General features: G+C 46.3%; 1 protein-coding gene across 2 annotated transcripts in view; it reads left to right on the top strand.

Annotated features, from left to right (window-relative positions):
- The window catches only part of LOC149336611 (uncharacterized), a 114,098-nt gene that overhangs the window by 30,657 nt on the left and 63,640 nt on the right, over positions 1-19,801 (top strand). Inside the window, exons 2-3 of one of the 2 annotated variants that reach the window (XM_089553018.1) lie at positions 9,744-9,865; positions 16,404-18,688. The gene's annotated coding sequence lies outside the window, so the exon portion shown is untranslated. Of the gene's footprint in view, positions 1-9,743; positions 9,866-16,403; positions 18,689-19,801 lie in introns of those variants that run through there. The other variant, XM_089553019.1, reaches the window with a different exon arrangement.

Here is a 19,801-nt window from a genome sequence, read left to right as displayed (position 1 = left end):
GATGAGGTTACCCGGCCTCCTTAAAAGCTTTTACTTGTAGATAGTTCTAAAATTTCTTCACTCTCTTATTACTCGGTACAAGAAACTTTAGACCTTGTACACCATTTTTTCACATAACAGCACAAATCTGCATAAAAGAAATATCCTATACCTTGAGCTTGGCACATGATAGCTTTAGCTGCTTATGCGCCATTAAACCCAACACAACACCACACAACACAACACAACAGTTCTTGGATAAGACTGACCCTTTTCATGTGCCACTCCCTGCATCGTCACACTGGCAACTTGTTGACAATCGGGCGACGCAATGGGCTAGGAGCAAGCTGTAGGCTAACTTATATATCCCTTCCCAGATTCTTTGCCTCTTCCCTTAAGGCTCCGCGCGCTTGAGGTCTCCACTGAGATTTGACAGTTGCTGCGCCAATTACTTTTCTCGAAAACAATTTTCGCATCAAAACTGGGGTGTTATGTGTGTGTCGGTTTCTGGCAAAGCACCCACTCAAGTAGCACAGGTAATCGGCCCAATAATGCAAATGGATGTTTTCACTCTGGTGCTTTGTAGGGACAGGCTTTGACAATGCGGTCCCAATATTGATCCGAATACTTGTGCTGCCAAGCACAGTAATGCTTTCGCACTCCCACACGTGAATCGCATTGTCTCTGCCAATTTTTTTTTTCATCTTTCTTTTGGCCCACTGCCACTGTTCAGGGAAAGGGTTATCCCCACGTCAGTCACAATTGGTCACAAGAGCCGCAGTGGGCGAACAATTAGCCTTCGCATGGGCGCCGATGTCACATGAGTGAGGTGCTAAAATAGTTAATCGCGGGTTGGCGGGGGCGGATTGTGAGGCAAGGCTAAGGCCATGTGGGAAGGCCACTGACGAAAAGGTGCCTTTGGGCCGATTTTCGTGCATGCCGGGATTCTCTAAGCTCCCGTTATAAGAGAGCAAGGTAGGCGGCAAGACGACGATGAGAAAAACGAACATACAAGAACAATGATAGAAAATTTATTATAAAGAAACGACTGTACACAACCCTGTCGAAGGATGATAGGCAGGATACTGCAATGGTTTCACTTGGACAAAGAGAGTGGGAAAGTTCAGAGAAGGTTGATAGTAGCACGCCGACAGGACTGGATGGTATTCCAATTCGAAGTGTCTAGCGTTCCGTCCAGACGGAACACTCTCTGCTGCTGCAGTTTCGTCCAGACGGAATATTTACTGCAGCTAGAGCTCCGTCCATACAATAGACAGTTTTAGCTTCACGTACGTAGAAGCTTCACGTAAGTAGAGCGCTTACGGGTCACCAGTGCGCATGCGCAGAACGTGAAGTGCCTGCGTGGGTCGCACGGACTTAAATGAGATTCGGATCTTTGCGTTGCGGCCTTCACGTTGCTTGCCTGCGTGCGTGGCGTTGGCAAGATGGCGGCGCCCTGCCCGCCCGCTTCACAACGATAACAGCGTCGTCGCTAATCCCTCGACGTGGTATCGTGCTGTAAACTTCTGTATTTGCCTTCAGTTGGTCTATTCTTGCTCTCGCATGAAGTTTTAGGTGAGAACTAGCTTTTGTTTTCCAGGTAGAAATCCGTTTCAGCAGCTCCTAAGCCTGACGGAGAAGCGTTTGTGGTCGTCATAGCAATGAGTGTGCCGACGGTCTCGCGATACCACTCGAAGCTCAAACCTCGCGGGATATGGCGAGACCCTCGGCAGGGTCAGCGGGAAAAGCAAAAACGTGCACATTCTGGCTCCATACGCGCACGTCGTCAACATGAGTAGGACACCAGCGCGCCTTCGCTTCTCGAAATGCGATGATTTGATTATGCTTCGGGACGTGATGTTATGCAACCCCTTTGTAGATAACATGCAACATACGGTTAGGTGGACTGAAATTGCTCAACGTTTGTCAGAAGAAAGGGGGAAATTATTTACCGCCCGCGCTGTGGTTTGGCCTGGCTCCGCACCAAGCAGCCCGACTAAAGAAAATTAGTTTTCTTTATTTGTACTAGATAGCGCGGCAGAACATGCTAGTGCATTTTTTAGGTTCTATGGCAGATATACACAGTTTGTGTCCCGTACGTGTAACTAAAACTGTACGAAGCGACACGAGCGTACGCTCACGTTTACGTGCGTGAAGGTTCTACGTACTTAAAACTAGAACTGTCTAATGTCCGTATTGTCCATACTATACAAAATGGGTGATTTCTACCCACATAAAGCATTTCCTTGCCTCTGGAAGAACCCGTTGACAAAGCTGCATCCAGATGTTCTCTATATGCATTTATACGGCACCAAAATATCTGTCCGCGTATTTCGTTTAGTTACATGCCCTCGAAGGTTTAACTTCCGTGCATGCATGCAGGATCGGGAAAATGACACTGTTAAAAGCAGAGTGCAAAAACTCTTCGCGAAGTGATGTGAAGCCCTGTCCCTATTTGCGCTGCACGATGACGTAGCGCTAAAAAGACTAAGACGTATACAAACGGTCAACAGGCATTATGGAAACGCACCAACAAACCCAAGCCAAAGCTCGTTCTGTTGCCATTTCTCACTGACTGCTTGGGAAATAAAATGATGCAGCAGGATATCCTGTCACACATTATGCGGAATAGGATTGCCACTTTTTTAAATGGACATACAAAAGTCTGAAAGCAAGCTGGTTTACTAATCCCTAACGCCAGCTTTAATTTCGTCTTGACATAACTCTTGTGGCAGATAATGCTGGACAGAACTGTATGGTGTCAGATACAGTTCCGTCTGGACGGAACCCCATCGCTACATGCAGTTCCGTCTGGACGGAACTTTAGCGCAAATTGTAGTTCCGTCTAGACGGAACTCTAGCGCAAATTGTAGTTCCGTCTGGACGGAACTCTAGCCACAGCCATTCCAATTACGTTAATAAAGAAATCGGGACAAAAATCTGAGCAAGCACGTGAGAGAAGTAGTCAGCAAAGTTATAATGAATGGGAAAGCCTCTAATGGATTGAGACTCAGCAGGATAAATGAGATATAAGAGAAAGGGGGCAAACGTCGCATAAACTACCATCGCATAATACTCACATCCGTGGTTTACGGGGTAGTGACGCAAAATTTAAAGGACAGACTACAGGGATGGGTGGAAAACGAATGGGTGCAAGGGGAGCTACAAAATGGGTTCCGAGAACAAAGAGGTTAGAGGACCATCTGTTCATCTTGATGCAGTGTATCGAGATTGCGGAAGAGGATCGCAAGCGCATGTAGCTAGCATTTTTGGATATTAAGGCATCGTACCACACAGTTATTGAAGAAGATTTGTAGGACATACTGGGCACATTGTATGTTCAAGATGAAGTAAATAATCTTTTAAAATATAGCTAGAAAAGTAACGAAGTGCTTATAAAATGGAGAAAAATGTCCTAGAGCCTGAGAGCTTGTAGATATACGGGGGGAGGGGGGAGGTCTCAGCAAGGCTACCCTTTTTCACTTTTGTTGCTCGTGCAGTATCTACAACGATTAGAGGCCAAACTAGAGAGGAGTTGACATGCCTTAAGCCTTCCTTTCTTTAAGCAAGAAGAACGGATTGAACAGTCATTACCAGGATTGATGCAGCCAGATAATAAAATGTTAGTGGCTTACAACGAGGATGATTTGTAGAGGTTAGACACCTGCAATACGGAGGGAACGAGAATGGGTCTAAAGTTTAGTATGGAGAAATCAAGAGTCATGTCTTAATCATTAGGGCAGCGATAACAGGATATATGAGCTCGCGGTAGAGGTCGTCTTAGGGTGTGAATGATTAATGGTCCTTGCCATCTAACTCAGCATGAAAATGATGTACGGAATAAAGGTAGCTGAAATGCAGCTGTAATGAAAAATAAGGAATTTCTCAATTACAGTAGGTAACAAGTGGTAAGAGAGATCTGGAAAGTGGTGATGGTTCCTAGTCTGATTTGCAACTACACGGTCCTGTGCATGAGATCAGAGGTTCAAGCGAGGTTAGAAATCAATTAGCAGGGCGTAGGTAGGATTGGTTCGGGAGCACATGGCAGCGCACAAAGTCAGGGGGTCAGAGGTCACGTGGGATCGGCATGCTTAGACAGCAGAAGAACTTCCAGTGAGGGTGAGGTGAAATTTGAGGAGAGATTGAGAGAAATGGCGCAAATGTCCTTAGCAAGGAAAACAATCAGATGCATGTAAACGAGGATAGTCGACACAAATGAAGGAAGTGGACTAGAAAACTGGCAATCAAATATGTGGACAGAAGTTGGGGGGCAATTCAGGAAAGGCCGGTTAAGAAAAACGTTAAAGGAGCACATAGGGGTCTGTGGCAAACAGATGAAGACGAAATCGGTACTTGAAGCATAAAGAATGATAAAGTAGAAAAGTGCCAAAGACAATATATACGATAATTCTAGGGAAACTCTTTACTGTTTGAGGCCCGGATGGGATTATTGCGGACCAACTCTTATTGAGTCAAGTCCCACGAGAGAGACACGTTATGAGTTGTGTGTGTGGAGAGGGGGAGGATACGGCTAAATACTTGACCATTTCTGTAGAGATTGTCACCCTTCAGTTGAAAGAAGCCGGGATGACTTATTAACAGGATGTGAGTATAAGGATAGTGGAGAAAAACAGATTTGAAACTGGTTGAAATAACCAAACATTGGTTATAGGATTGGTGTTGGTGGCTTACGAGTCACGGTTGAATGTCATGAGCCGCCACGAGGTTTAATGGCTATATCCGTCCGTCCGTCCGTCCGTGCGTCCGTCCGTCCGTCCGTCCGTCCGTCCGTCCGTCCGTCCGTCCGTCCGCTTTGGGAGAAAGAGCAGGTCTGTTCACCCGCCGTTCAATCAAACCGGCCGAAAAGAAAATTAATCATTACACAGTGATTAGCTTGTCTCAGACAGCTGCTCAGATGATACACAATGTGTCATTATTAGAATTCAGCTTTCTTCCCAAGCAGTGTCGATGGGGGCGACGCTGGAGAGCTGCTGAAAGCTTGATTAGTGTAACGCCGCTTATAAATGCTACTAAGTTCTCGTTTCCAAAACACAAGATTGCCATACTAGAGTCAACAGAAGAGGAAGATGGTCCTAGCCTTGGGAGCGGCAGGAGGCGACAAGAGGAAGGCTGCCAAGGTATACCGAATGTGACATTGCGGACGAAAACGTGCTGGAAGCACAATAATAAACAATAGCTTGACGCCGACAGAGACTGGCAGCTTTACGAAGACGCGGCACCGAAAGGGGACCGTCGCTGGAGGGGCCCAAAAGAGAAATTTTGGCTTTCGTCGCTGCAAACCCTCATGCCGGCGTAGTAGATGCGACTGCTGAGGTGGGCAGTTTTAAATCTTAAATTTCGCGAATTCTTTGGAAGGCGGAAATACACTCGTATCGTCTCCATCTGTTCCAAACGTCTTCGTGAACGGGTCCTTGGGGAAGACTGACGACATACTTGAGTTTATTGACGAAGTGCTTTGGTCTGATGATGCTACTTTCTTCAGAAGTGGCCATCAACTTTTCTTTCAGAACTTTGATTTAAGGTCATTGCACAGCGGTATATCACCATCTTGTGAGGCTCAGCCGAAGATTTTTGCTGAAACCTCTGTCTTGCAGTTTAGTCACCGCTTAGTTTAGGCACGCCGGGACTGTCCAGCTCTATGCATCAGCCTTGCATGGGGTTGGTTTGACGGAGCTTTCAAAAACCAGTCGATCGGGCCAAATGAAATAGTGGCCTGGACAGCCACGTTACCTCAAGTGAATCTCTTCGACTTCTGGAGTGTTATGTCAAGGACCATGTCTACTGCATCCTGACAACTACGTCACAAACACTGAGAGGTGTCTCTGTTAATTGCTACAAAATGCGGATGATTCGAGCATACTCTTTAAGCGAATATAACTGCTTAGGCCCCTTTGGAACCCGTCTGTTAAAGACGTTTGTGCAAAGCCACGTACTATGAAATTAAATGTACTCTACCCACGACAAACTACAGCAAACGCCAAGTCATCGGTATGCCCCCTTTTAACTATATTTTCCGTCGTGAGAAACACCGCATTTAACTATCATTTTCCTCGACGTTAATATACATCGCTACTGGTTACTGTCACACTGTTCTATAGCAGCTACATGATATTGGCACCGTTCTTCCGCATGCATTCTGCCAGCATGAGTGAGCATTTATCACCAAGGCTGCTGGCTTCGCGCAGCCTTCCCTCAACTGTGTGCATCCGCTTTCGCTTATCTCGGAGCCAGGCGCATCGCGAAGCGGCTTCGCAGGCAGCTCAGGAAGCTCAAAGCAGGGACGCTTCACCGAGTAGCGTATGAGAACGCTGCAAGGACGGCGCACTGGGGCAAGGGGAGCTTGCTGTTACATGGTATTTAATAAATTTGCCGGGCTTTGTTTCTTGTCTAGTAAAAAAGGCTACGGACATTTAGTCGCAAGAACCTGGCTGGGCCATTCTGATAGTGCTGGGCAAATTTTCTGGTAACTCCTGAAAGTTGAAAGTAGTATTTAGAAAGTTAAATAATTATTGTCGACTAATTTTTAAAGTAGGCGGAACAAAAAATACTACCAGGTATTTTACATAACTCCTGTCAAGTTTCACTGGATTTCAGTCTAGAAAAATTTCTTTTTTTTTTTCAAAATCTGGGTCTATCTTAAGCAGTCGTGCCTCTTTATCGTACGGTACGTAGGGCTTCGAGTACACACATGGTTGACAGGGACGTCGTAGTATAGGCTTCAGGATAACTCTGAGTGCATACGGATGTTTACCGTGCCGTAACACCACACAGGAAATAGGCGTCGTTGCAATTTGGTTTGAGAACTAAATGAAGGTGCTGCCGCCGCAATTTTCTCCCTTGACCATGGGATGAACAGCCGAGCACCAAAGCAAAGGATCCAGGCGGGCTTTCTGTTATTGTGAGCACTACATATCCCACGTTGCTTGTACTAAATGCTTTGGTTGAAGTTAGTATTGCTTGTGTCAATTATATGGCACTGATTAAGCTATCATGAATGGAAGACCCTGGCGTTCTATGTCACGAAGTTCAGTGATTGGTCGGGAGAGTGTTCATCATCACGGTCACGTGAAATCAAAGGAGCAATCAAAAGATAGAGCCAAATTTCAAAATCGAACACTTCCGATGGAGGTTGGGCGATGCGAGAGAAGGCAAGTTTGCGAGAGCATGTCAGGGGGGGGGGGGGGGGGGGGGCGTGATAAACAGATAAAATACGCACTTCATGGCTGGGATTGGGTTTCGAACATGCGGCAGCATTTACATATCAGCTTCAGTGGCACCTGCATTAGTCCACTACGGCGTCGCCGCACCTGCACCTCGCGTGTTTAACTGCCAGTCTCACGCGCCAACCTGCACTGCACATGCCTCTGTGGTTTGAATGTCACCGTCTTCATCAACTGCTATCCGTGCGCATTGTACCCAGAACACACAGCTATCGCATCGCGCGCTTAAGTTGCGTTAAGCGGCCCCATAATATTTTTTTATCACCTTGACTCTCCGTTTCGCAGAGTTTAATGTGATTATACTAGCTATCTCTACAGTATTTACTTGCCATAACGCCGTGTAGATTTGATATGGTATCCGCATAAGGAAATAGACATTAAAAGTCTAAGCAGGGGGGGGGGGGGGTGAGGAGGGGGCTTAAAGAAAAAAGTACTGCGATTTGCCATGCCTACTGAATACAGGTATCTGTATCTACCAAGAGGATTCTGGTGTGGGCTAGTTCGTTCATGCTTAATAAACAGCTTCACAACAGCGCTACGGAACGAGGACAGAAGGAACACGAAAAAACACAGGACGGGCGCTGACTACCAACTCTTTATTGCGTGAAAAACCAGCACAGATTTATACTATTTCCTGGACCACGTGATGCACTGTCAGCCACGGGACAGAGCGAAGGAACGCCTCACACGTTTGGGGAGTCATCACACAGCTCGACAGAACTCATAAAACGTGCATGCACTATCAAAATATAGCACTACCAAGCTAATGATAAAGGGACTAACAGATACAAAAAAAAAATAAGTACTTCAAAGCAAAGCGGAATCTTTGGGCTACGTAAAAAACATTCAAGAGAGCGAGAAGGCGTAAAAGCATGAGAAAGGCATGAGCAAAATGGTGATGAAAAAAGGGCATGAAAAAATAAAAGTTGCTAGGCAATAGGCACAGTCAGCAGGCTAAAAGCGAAAACAAGAAACCGACATCAACAAGTAACACGGTAAAAATAACAATCGTTAAAAAGAGAAACTAAAAGAAAGAAGAAAAACATGAACCACCACCGGCCAAGCAATGAAGACGGTAAAACCACTAAAAGTCTTTAAAAGACAGAGGAGCAAAGTTCTGCATAAGGTCAATAAAACAAAACAACGCAAAATAAAACACTATAAGGTGAGAAGCGGGAAAAACCGTTTGTCAGGATGTCTAGCAGTTAAAACGCAAGAATCGCGTCCGTTCAAGAAAGGACCTTTCTTTCTCCTGTAAACAGACAGATGAGCTGCTGATGCACTCGTCCCCAGCCTTTTCAATCAAAAAACCTTCAATAATCTCCCTTTCTATTCTACTCCTTGCGGTCGCCAGAAACTTGGTGTCTGAAAACATAGGTCGACAATCGTGACCGGGCTGTATCTACCCTTCTCAGCCGCTCCGTTTTTCCCACTTTTTAATCTCGTCTAAAAATGCATTGTTGACAACGTTCTTCGCCATCATAAATTACCATACAAAATAAAAAGAATTTCACTCTTGTATGCAGTAGAGAAGAATCTGAAAGCCCATGGGTACGAACATGACAAAGCAATTGGTGTTCCTCAGTGCAGAACCAATGCAACATGTCGTTCTTTTCGAGTACGATAGCCTATTAGAACTGGTTACTCACGATGTAGCCACCCCATCATCACCCGAAGCATTTTTATCTGCTGTCAGATCGAGCCGGTGAGTTTTATCTACTTGGTGTCATTCTGACATAGCGTGTTTTTGAAGCTTCCTGCTCGGCATGCAAATGCGCAGTTTTTTAATCTTGTTTGTGGGCTGGTTTCTTCCGCAGAAATTTGACTGTATGCCCTTTTCATTTCTCTTCTGGTTGTTTGTTATCGGTCATAGACCGTTCATTTGTACACGTCATACACCTGATCCACTCTTGGCTACTAAAATGCGGTGGGCAGTACTGAATAAAAAAAAAGTAAAGTAAAACACGCGGCGCACCTTTGTTCCTCGCGGTTGCCACATGATGGCGCCACAAAAAAAAAACTTGATAGAGTGGGGGCGTGGTGCTCAAACAAACAGTACGGGGCGCAACAGAGAACCAGAGAACTTTTTCAGACTTGCGACGGCGTTTAGCTGCTACACTGGCTGCTTAGTGACGCAGTTGTAGCAAGCTGTATAGCGTCCACATTGTGCTAAAGGACCAAGCACGACTTTAACGGCGACCGCGTGTGAGTCTTTTACGCATTGTCCTCCTCCTGTCTTTAGTGCCCAGGCCGCGTTATAGCTGTGTTTTTAGCGGAAGTGTCTATTCCAGGTAATGTTAAATAAATGGTTTGATCGAATTTAGTTTCGCTGCTGTCTATTGGTTCGTATGCCCTTTGTTTTCGCTGTGTTTTATGAAAGAGTACCAGCTGTTCCTACCCAGTTGACGTCTGCAAAACGAGGTGTGGCCTAACACGCGCCCCGCAGTGTTGCTTCTTGTTCCTCGCTCTTGGTATTGCGCAGCTGTCAAAAAATTACCTTTTTCTCTCTCGCGACTTGTCTAGGCGCTCCACAGGCAGCCAACTCAAGCTATTCTATCTCGCTACCTCGCTCTGCAGCGCCCACTCTACCTTGAACGACCAAGTAGGACAGGGACGCCGACGACGCAACTGCAGGGATAACCTACGTGAGTACATTTTTTGTCTTGCACATCGCTCGGTTGGTGTTTTTTGTGCGGGTGTCGCTGACCGTCGCACACTTTCCTACCTGCCCCATACTAGCATCCTGAGTACCATCCATAACTATGCAGTCTTCACCAAATATCACTTTTACGCAATGAATATCCTCGAGAAGTCGGGTACGGAAATAGAAGTGGAAAGTTCCAGAAATATGCATTCTCTCACCTAAAAGATTTGTGCATCAGCTGCCACCCAGCGAACCATTTCTAGCGATAATAAGTCGGCGTGTATTTTTAGCTGCCGCTGGCCGAATTGTAGAGCGCGAAGTGAACAGAAGAAACAAGCTTCGCCATTATTAGTGCATCGATTATATTACCGTGAAGTTTTGTGATGTTTGTTGGTTCGTAACCTTGGTACGGGGCTTTTTAACTTCGTGATGCGAAGCGCGACTATATTTATCTCGATTTGATTTATGTCTTTAACGTCCTAAGACGACTCAGGCTACTGATGCACCGTAGTGAAGGGCTTCTAAAATTTCCACCTCCTGGGGTTCTTTAACGTCCGCTGACATCGCACAATACTGTCCTCCAGAATTTCACTTCCTCCGAAATTCGACCGCCGCTGCCGGGAGCGAACCCGCGTCTTTCGGGTCAGCAGCCCAGCGCCATAACCACAGACCACAGCGGCTGCTTTTATCTCGAATTATCGCAGTACCGCGCTACCGCTTCAACGGCGTGCGAGATAACAGCCACAGCATTTGGACCTTACCTCGAAAGTTAATTTTCCAGCTTTAAATTTACCGCAGCTGAGAGCAGCGGTCGGTTGCGTTCTTTAACGACCATAAAATGAGCTAGTTGCTATCGCTTCCGCCAGGCTGTTAAGTACAGACATGAAGTTGATGAGCGTCAAAAGCGGAGCGTGTCGCTGATAGGCTCGAGCCCTACTGCGGCAATACGCGACGGCTGCTTTTAGCATCGTGGTGGAAAGGGTTATGCCGCCATGCCTGATCCCGGCAAGCCAAAATACACCTTGATTTGCGGTTTGTTTATGAAAGCGGCCGCCGCGTATCGCCACAGAAGGGTTCGAGGCTATCGGGCACGCGCTGCTGAGTTCACGCTCATAAATTTCATGACTTTAATGTTGCGATTACATTTCTCTAGAGCAGACCTGCGGGCTCTCCAAATAGTCACTTTAGCTCCGAACTGCGCGTTCGACGTCTTGCGGCAGTCATTGGATTCGAATTCGCTTGGTCAAATGCGTCATGAGAGCGGATGCTGCAGCATTCTCGGCGGACCGAGATACAGGCTTGCGTAATTTTTTGCGGGTCGCGATGGCAGAGTTTCCAAGATTCTTCACAGAAGAAAACGCGTAACGACACTGCATTCCACTACGACTCCGCACACGAAGTTGAGCCAAAAATTGACGCGATGAAGGTCGCAAATGGCGCGAACGAGAAAAACATGCTCGAGTCATATTTCGTTACGCGACCGAGCACTGACGCTGCTCTGAGGCGAACCTGCATCTTGAAGGCAACCGCCGACACTGAAGTGGAATTTCATGGCCGCAAGGTTACCGACATGGTAGTCAAGAGAGGCGACACTGTGCATTTTCTCTGCAGCCATCATGATAAAATCATGTTTATTCACGATGGAACCCGAATCCACACTGCAGGAAGGCTCCTCATACGCATTAAAGGGCAACTGCATCCCATTTCGAGAAATGCCCGATATTCAAAGGTTCAAATCTGTATAGGCTGTAGGTAAAGCGTGCCAAGTGCTTTTGGGCTTGCTTTAAAATAGTGACGTGATCGGCGATGGAATTTTAGGCTTCTCCTCAGTCCGCCAGAGAAGAGCGGGCAAGATGGGTGCGATGTCACGGAAGGGAAAAATCAAATTACCGCTGCCGACAACGAAATCCTTCAGCGCTTCGTTTGATGCTGCTAAATAACCCTCAGTGGTTTTGCCTTCAGAGGCGTTGGCTTTTTTTAAAAAAGAAGCGCTTACGGGTTCCAAATCAGCAACTAATGAAACGCGATGAAGAAAACTAAGGCGGAAACACAAATACACCATCGTATTAGCTCCTTTATTGGAAATACGAACGGCGTTGAATAACACTTGTAAAGAAGAGTCTTCATGGCTTCGAAATTGAAATAGCAGGAGCTAGTATACAGCTTCCCTTGGCTAACTGCCCGTTTTGCAGTGCGTGGTTCATCTGTCTTGTTCGCGTTTCGTTTCTTGCTGATAGCACAGGTACCTTCGATGACGTCATCGTGCCCCCTCCCACTTGGCGCTGTGTGCTGCGGAGAAGCTTGAATTCCATCGGGATTTTAATCGGCAATTATGTCCGCCCAAAAATATTAGTTCGAGAGGATTTTGCATGGTTTACCTGCAAGTTTCACACATTCGAACCGTTAAAGTTCGTCGATATCTAAAACTTATGTAGTTGCCCTTTAAAGAGCATGTTCTGCTTGAGTGGTGGTGAACAGACGTAGATTCTTGCCCGGCGACCTAGGGCGTATATAGGCTTCCTGATTGAACGTAACAAAATCAATGACCATTGGTCCAAGTACGGACTTTCCTTTTAGACGACGCCATATTCTTCGCGAGGAGTTTCGATGAACGCCCAAGGTGGCTGAAGCAAGTGTTAGAGGCGGTCATGTTTAATGTATTTAAGCTGAAGCCAGAAAGGTTGCGCATCGCCTACCTGACCTTGTCCCCCATTGTCAGCAAGGAAAAAGTGGGATCCGGCCAAGGAACGGCAGCTGATGTTTCATAATTCCCGAATCGAACCGACCAGCAAGGCGTTTGGAGATAATTTTGGGCTGCACCGCTATCTATGCACATCGTTTCGTAAACTGCTATTGTCGCATTTTCTTCACTTATGTCGTACGTGAGAAAAGTAGATGTAACGCTTGTGAAGCCAGCTTCAGGCCCACACCTTTCTCACCCGCTCATGTCTTTCCCTCCTCCACCCCGGAGCATACTGCGGAGCGTACAGCCCATGAGCCGACTACGCTCATATCCTATTGTCCTGCCCAGCACACTCCCTCCCTGCCTCTTGGCACCTAAACAGTCCGCGGCAGTGGGAGGCGGCTTGTCCAACACCAAGCCGAATCTCCATTTTCGGCTGGTGACCTGGGCAGAGCACGTCGCGACTAGCCAGAGCCTGGACTCCCCAACCGGCAGCCTAAAGACCACCCGAAATGCTGCTGCATAATTTTTTTAGGTCATCAACTAAAGGTTTTTCACTACCACCACCCGTTTCAATGGCGAACGCCGCAAATCGAAGGGTTCAAGGAACTTCAATCCCGTTTGCAAGCACCACCAGTTCCCGCCCGATTTAATGAAGCAGAAGCCTACATTCGTACCGACACAGGTAGCTAGAACCTCGGCACCTTGCTCATTCAATGAAAGTACGGACTAGAGCGAGTAATTTCCTCTGTGAGCAGCTTGGTATGAGAGGCGGAGGGTTGACTATTCAATATCTGAAAAATAGTATCCAACGATGATCTTCTGTACGTACAAATTCCACTTCTACCTGTACGGAAGGTCGTTTAAGGATGTTGGCGACCATCAGGCGTTACGCTGCGTTTCTTGTTTGAAAGATGCTCTGCCATGGTGGGTCAGTGGTTACGGCCTTCGGCTGCTGACCAGAAATACGCGGGTTCGCTGCCGGCCGCGGAGGTCGAATTTCGATGGAGGCGAAATTCTAGAGGCCAGTGTACAATGCGATGTCAGTGGACGTTAAAAATCCCCAGGTGGTCAAAATTTCCGGAGCCCTTCATTACGGTGTCCCTCATAGCCTGCGTCGCTTTGGGACGTTAAACCGCCATAAACCATAAACCGAACCTTCACGATGGTTTAGCCTGAAAAATAAAAAAAAAAACTCTAAAGGAACAGGATAACAAGACTTTGTTGGCTAAACCATCGTGAAGCTACTGCTTCTTAGACGGTTTAAACAAACCGAAACCACCGTTAATATTTTCCTTCTTCCGTCATGTACTAGGTTAAAGAAGGCGTGACGTCACGACCTATTACGTAAACGCCATGATTAGGCTCCTCGGCAAGCCCAAAGTCGATCACCTGACCAAATTTTAGTTTACCTTGACGTCACCTTGACATCTCCGGCTTGACCTTGACATGGCAGCGACATGTTAACTAACGCGAATAAAACATTGGACAGAGACCGAGAATCAGACGGGACAGTGTCCCAGCACCAACTAGCCTAACTTTCTTGTTTAATTGCTGACGTTAATTTGACCATGAAATGACATTGATCTTGACCCTTGACCTGTCCAATTGCTTGACCATTGGTCTGACCATTGACCATCTACTGGTTCTCCAACCTTAAACAGAAGGTTTGACCTTGGCTGAGCATTGAAGGTCATCGGCAACGCACGGCTATCTCAGCCCGAGACTTCTTGTAGTAAAGCGACCGCTTCAAAAGATGTGGACATCAAACTCCACCACATACTGTGGTTTCTCCCAGCACAATGTCATGGATGACGCTGCATGCATTGGTTGTAATATCAGAGCTGCCTTAACACGCTGTGCAAAGCAGCATACACCAAGATACGGTGGATGATATACTACGGTAGCCATTTTTAAAGCTTTCATGAGTACACTCCTGAACTAGACGCCTCCAGAGTCTAGTTCTTACCTTTGTACCTGTTCTGCACTTAGATTGAGAACTAATTGACGCTGTGGAAAGCATTCTTGTGTTAGGTGTCCACTTTACGAGTCATCTGAGCTGGGATTATCATGTGACCGCAGTAATAACAAAGCTTTCTCGTATCGCAAGGTTTACAAATCGGCATAGGCGTCTATATATATCGAAAGTGGAACTTCTGTTGTATCAATCTTTATTTTTATCCTATCTGAATTACTCCTAGCTTGTGTATGCAACTACCAGTGCCTTAATAAGAACAAGATTTATCTGCTTGAGAAGAAAGTTTTGCGTGCGATATGTAAACAGAGTTTCTTCGCCCACACAGCCGAGCTTTTTGATCAGTAGAGTGAAAATACCTGGCCTGTAACTCTTAAGACTGCTTGACAGTTGCAGGACGGACCTAGTTAGAAAAACTACCACAAGTGCACTTTAGTTTTCTTGGGTGCAGTAATAGGAAGGCATTTCTATTAATGAAGCTCATTTGGTTCTATAAGTCTCGTTGCTAGAGCGTGTAGTAAGCACACCATAGCACTAATTCATTATTAAGTACTTAAGTAAATCATCAGTTCGATCTTATTACAAATGAATGTGGCCACTAATTGAAATAATTAGCTCACATATTTATTTGAGCAATTTATTAAATTCCTTTATTTGGTGATTAACTCAATGCAATTGAAATTTTTGGTTATATAATTATGTAACTACTAATTGAATGAATCAACTAATACTCGTTAATTTGTGGCAGTAATTGGCTAATTCAACTGAGTACTTTGTCAATTATTACCATTTCATTAATCACTCTTGACACCAAAAAGGCTTTTGCATTAGGAGCAACCACCTCCGCCATTTAGAAGTCCTTCGTGCTTACAATCGTCAGTTTCACAGCAGACACCCTGAACACTGGTATGTTAAAACAACTACTACATATGGTCCTTTGAAATCCTTGGACCAAGATCTGAAGCTCCGGGTTCCATACTGCCCACCACAACGTGACGAAACTGCTGTGTCGGCTGAGGCTTGGTGTTGCTTTCACCAACCATTACTCTTTCTTGACCGGTATGGCTGATAGGCCTGCATGTGCCATCTGCGGGTATGACGAGACTATATCACACATTCTTTGTGACTGCCCTGCCTACAGCGCCGAAAGGCAGTCCCTCAGCCTTGCGCTGGAGTGTCTAGATCCACTCCCACTGACTGAAATGAAGATACTCGGCCACTGGCCGCAGCGATCGTCGGCGGTGAAGGCCTCAAAGGCACTGCTCCGCTTCTTGCGGACTTCTGGCCTGCATGACAGGCTGTGACTTCACGAATGCTGACTTTGATGTGACATCAATTTTGTGTTACTCTCCTTTCTCTTTCATTTTTTTATCCCATCACCCCCTTCCCCCGTGTAGGGTAGCAAACCGGTAATTCTTTCGGTTAACCTCCCTGCCTTTCCTCTTATTCATCCTCCTCCTACATATGGTACCTAAAGTATTAAAAACATATTGCCACATACTTCGAACACACTAAACGCTGTTGATGTAAGCATTGCTGATATATCGGGCAAATCACTCATAAACTGATCGTAGTCCTGTAGCTGCATTGAAACTGCTTTTCTCTCCCTTGGTTTTCGGTGCTCTTGCAGCTTCTATACTCGGCCGTGCCCAAGTAACACTGGGAAAATAATTAAATTCACTTCCTCGAGATGTTGACTTGGTGCGTTTGCTGAAAATATTCACCACCTGTATGTTAATTTAGCGTCAATCTTTCTGAGACTTATCGCCAAGCATGCCAACAATCTGGCATGCTTGAACCATTGCAAGAAAACATTGCGAAGTAAATCGAAAAAAAAAAGAATTTCCCTAATGCCACAAATTCTATTCACTTTATTTGCAGAAGCTGTGTGCTTTCCTGACTACTACTACAGAAGCTGTGTTCTAGGTTCATTTGCGGACAACGACCATCGTGAGAGGGTGGCGAACACTACCTGAAAAGACCCCTACACCGTATTCACTCACGGAAAAGAATCCGTTAGGGTGGCAGACACCTGCATTGAAAAGAGATGAGTTCATCTGCCCCTTCTGCGGCAACGTTTCAGCGAACTTTGCCGATGTTACGAGACACATGCACCCTGAGACAGGAGGGAACCATTTAATTGTTCCGAAGACGCATCGGTGTTTGCGAACTGTGACGGTAAGAGAGATGTGCGGTGTCAAATAGGAGGACGACCGGATGAGAGCGCTATGCGGCCTGTTACAGCTGAATACTCTAAAACGCTAACTGGGCACGAACGCACGCACACTGGCGAAAACCACTTCAATCTCGACACGTGTGCTTCTACAGCTGCAGACTCGAAAAATGTCACTTCACAATATAATATGCGCACTGGCGGAGGCCCCTTTAATCGCGACATGGGTCCTTTTGCACCTGCAGAGTCTAAATGTGTGACTCCACACGATAGGATGGACACTGGTGAAAACCCCTTCAATCCCGACACGTGTGCTTCTACAGCTGCAGGCTGGACAGATGTCACTCCACAGGAAAGTGTGGATACTGGCGAAAGCCCATTCAATCGGGACACGTGCGCTTCAACAGCTGCAGACTCCACAAATATCACTCCACAAGATAGTATGCACATTGTCGAAAGGCCCATCAATCACGAGACGTGTACTTCTGCACCTGCAGAGTCTAGAAATGTCTCGCACGATAGTATCCACTCTGGTGAGAAACCCTTAAAGTGCGACATGTGCCCTTTTACAACTGAATACTCTGCAGCCTTAACTCGACACAAGCGTATGCACACTGTGGCAAAACCGTTCACGTGCGACATGTGTTCTTTTAAAGCTGCTCGCTCTAACCATCTAGCTGTGCACAAGCGAACGCATACTGGCGAGAAACCCTTCCTTTGCGACATGTGCTCTTTTGCAGCTGCATCCTCTAACAATCTCGCTAAACATAAGCGCACGCACTCTGGCGAAAAACCGTTCGAGTGTGACAAGTGCCCTTTCACAAGTGCACAGTCTTGTCATTTAAATCGGCACAAGCGAATTCACACTACCGAGAGACCGTTCAAGTGTGACATATGCGCTTTTGCAGCGACTAGACGAGATATTTTAAACCGGCATATGCTGACGCACGCTACCGCAGAGGGCTATCGCTGTACCCAGTGCTCATTCACAAGTTCAAATGAAGAGGACCTCAAAGAGCATGCGTTCGGTCACAGGAAGTGAAATGTTGAGATGGGCACGCCAATGCCTGGAATACGCTTGCCGCTGGAGTCCTGCCCTATGTGCCTTATCAGAAAAATAAGTGCCCTCGATGAGGATTGACGTGAGACAAATTGTTCTTGAAATCCGACTGCCATCCGTACTCTACGACTTGGTTCTTAATGCCGGGAGATGAATGCGCGATTTCGCATCTTATTTTTTCTTCCTCGGTGCCTATTGCCGCATTGTCTTGCTGATAAGTGACATTTTAAAACTGGACACAGCATCGGTGCTTCAATTTTTATCCGAAGTGTAGAAGTTTCAATACTGGAGGAGATGTGAAGGAAAAATTTGGGAGGGCACTTATGACTTCTAACGTGCTTAAAATTTGAAAGCATCGTTTTTCGCATCTTTAGTTTGTAATATTTAATTTTTATATAATTTGTCATTAATTTTGCTCCCGTTGTACTTAGACACCTATTCGTTAGCATACAGTCGTCAGGCAACACATATTTTAAGTGCCCTGCGTTCACCAAGAAGCAACGTGTTTTTGAGCGTATGGGTTGGATGATCGCCTCGCAATCTGAAAGTCTGAAATCTTTGGAAGAAATGTTATTTTCCTTTGTACACCACGGTGACGTCATCTGGCAGTTTTCTGACCACTCCTGCTGGTCAACGCTGGCGACGCGTTTCATTCCTTATGAGAGACATAGTGCCTTCGCATTGATAAACTGCAGACTACAGCCACCTTGGCCGCTCAGCACTCGCCGTTTATCTAATAGAGCGTCACTTGTTGAAAACATCTTTGCCAATCGCAGCCGAATTAAGTGTCGCTACGCAGAGCTCGTTCCCGAACACTTGCTTACAGTGAAAATGCTGCGGACATTCTGCGTGCTGCAATAAAATTACCACAGCAGGCTCGTGCGTTGAATTCCGCCAGTAGTGTCTTCCGTTGTATCTGCGCTGCCCATTCTTGCTTCGACATTCAAATAAAGAACAGATTTTTCAGCACTTGTCCCAAGAATGTAAGAAGAAAATCGTCTGCCCACACGACATTGCTTGGATATGCAGAACAGTTTTCAAACTTGCTTCAGTACTCTACGCTTATTCAGCACATCGATCTTCTAGCTTATTCGGTGAGTCATTTGAACGCGTGAAAGTGATTACCCGTTAAAGCTATACAAATAAAACCTGAGAAATTAAGACGACTGCGATAGTCGGCAATGCGAAATTTGTGTGCAGGTCTTCACATGCCACCTGCCACTCCAGGACCGTGGCAGCCACTTTCTAGTTGTTTGTTCCTCCGCTCTCCCTTTGACAGGTGGCGTTTCGCTCTGGCACTGCCTTCCCCGGTAGCCAAGTGGTGAGTTAAGGAACAGGGGCTTGCAGAAGTCGATGGGGAGGTCACCCAGGAGGCGACCGGGGCCATGTTTACTTGAAGGCTACCGGAGAGATGATAGGGGCAGGGCAGCGGCGGCAGCGTCCATCCGAGGCCAAGGCCCCAAGCGCTGTTGTTGTTGTTGTTGCCTTGGTGGCATGGCACATACCCACGACGGGGGATTGGCCAGGGTTCAGTGAGGAGAGCCCAAAGAAGGTAAATTGGTGCCAAGCTAATGGATTACCTTTTGTTGCCAAGCTAATAATTTAACTTTGGGTACGTATTCCGAGGAATTAGAGATGGAATTATAGATAAAAAGAAATTATGTTGTCACTGTCGGCTGCGCGGGTCGCTACAGGCAAATTGGTTTTTTTCTCTTTTCGAAAGGAAATGAAGCAGTATCTGTCTCAACATCTCGATAGTAGAGTGCTCGGGCTAGATCGTGAGTCCCCCCACTCACTACGCATAAGATGAGCGTCTGCAAAATTACAGGGCAATCATCAATCATTATAAATTAGGACACAGACTGGTACCGTTGTCAGATGTTCGCATAAATAATAAAGAAAGTGTCTCGTGGAGGCGACTCCAGACTAATACCTTCATAAATCCGGTCTGGGCGTTTCAAGTGCTATCAGAGCGTAGGGCCAGCGATCAGTGAAAACACTGCGGGGCAAGAGGGACACTAGGCCACACAATTTGGGAGTGCCCCC

The sequence above is a fragment of the Amblyomma mixtum genome, chromosome 7, assembly GCF_055824585.1.
Source record: "Amblyomma mixtum isolate Tamu chromosome 7, ASM5582458v1, whole genome shotgun sequence".
Lineage (NCBI taxonomy): Eukaryota > Metazoa > Arthropoda > Arachnida > Ixodida > Ixodidae > Amblyomma > Amblyomma mixtum.
Note: the sequence above shows the minus strand (reverse complement) of the source record. Positions and strands in the feature narration are given on the sequence as shown.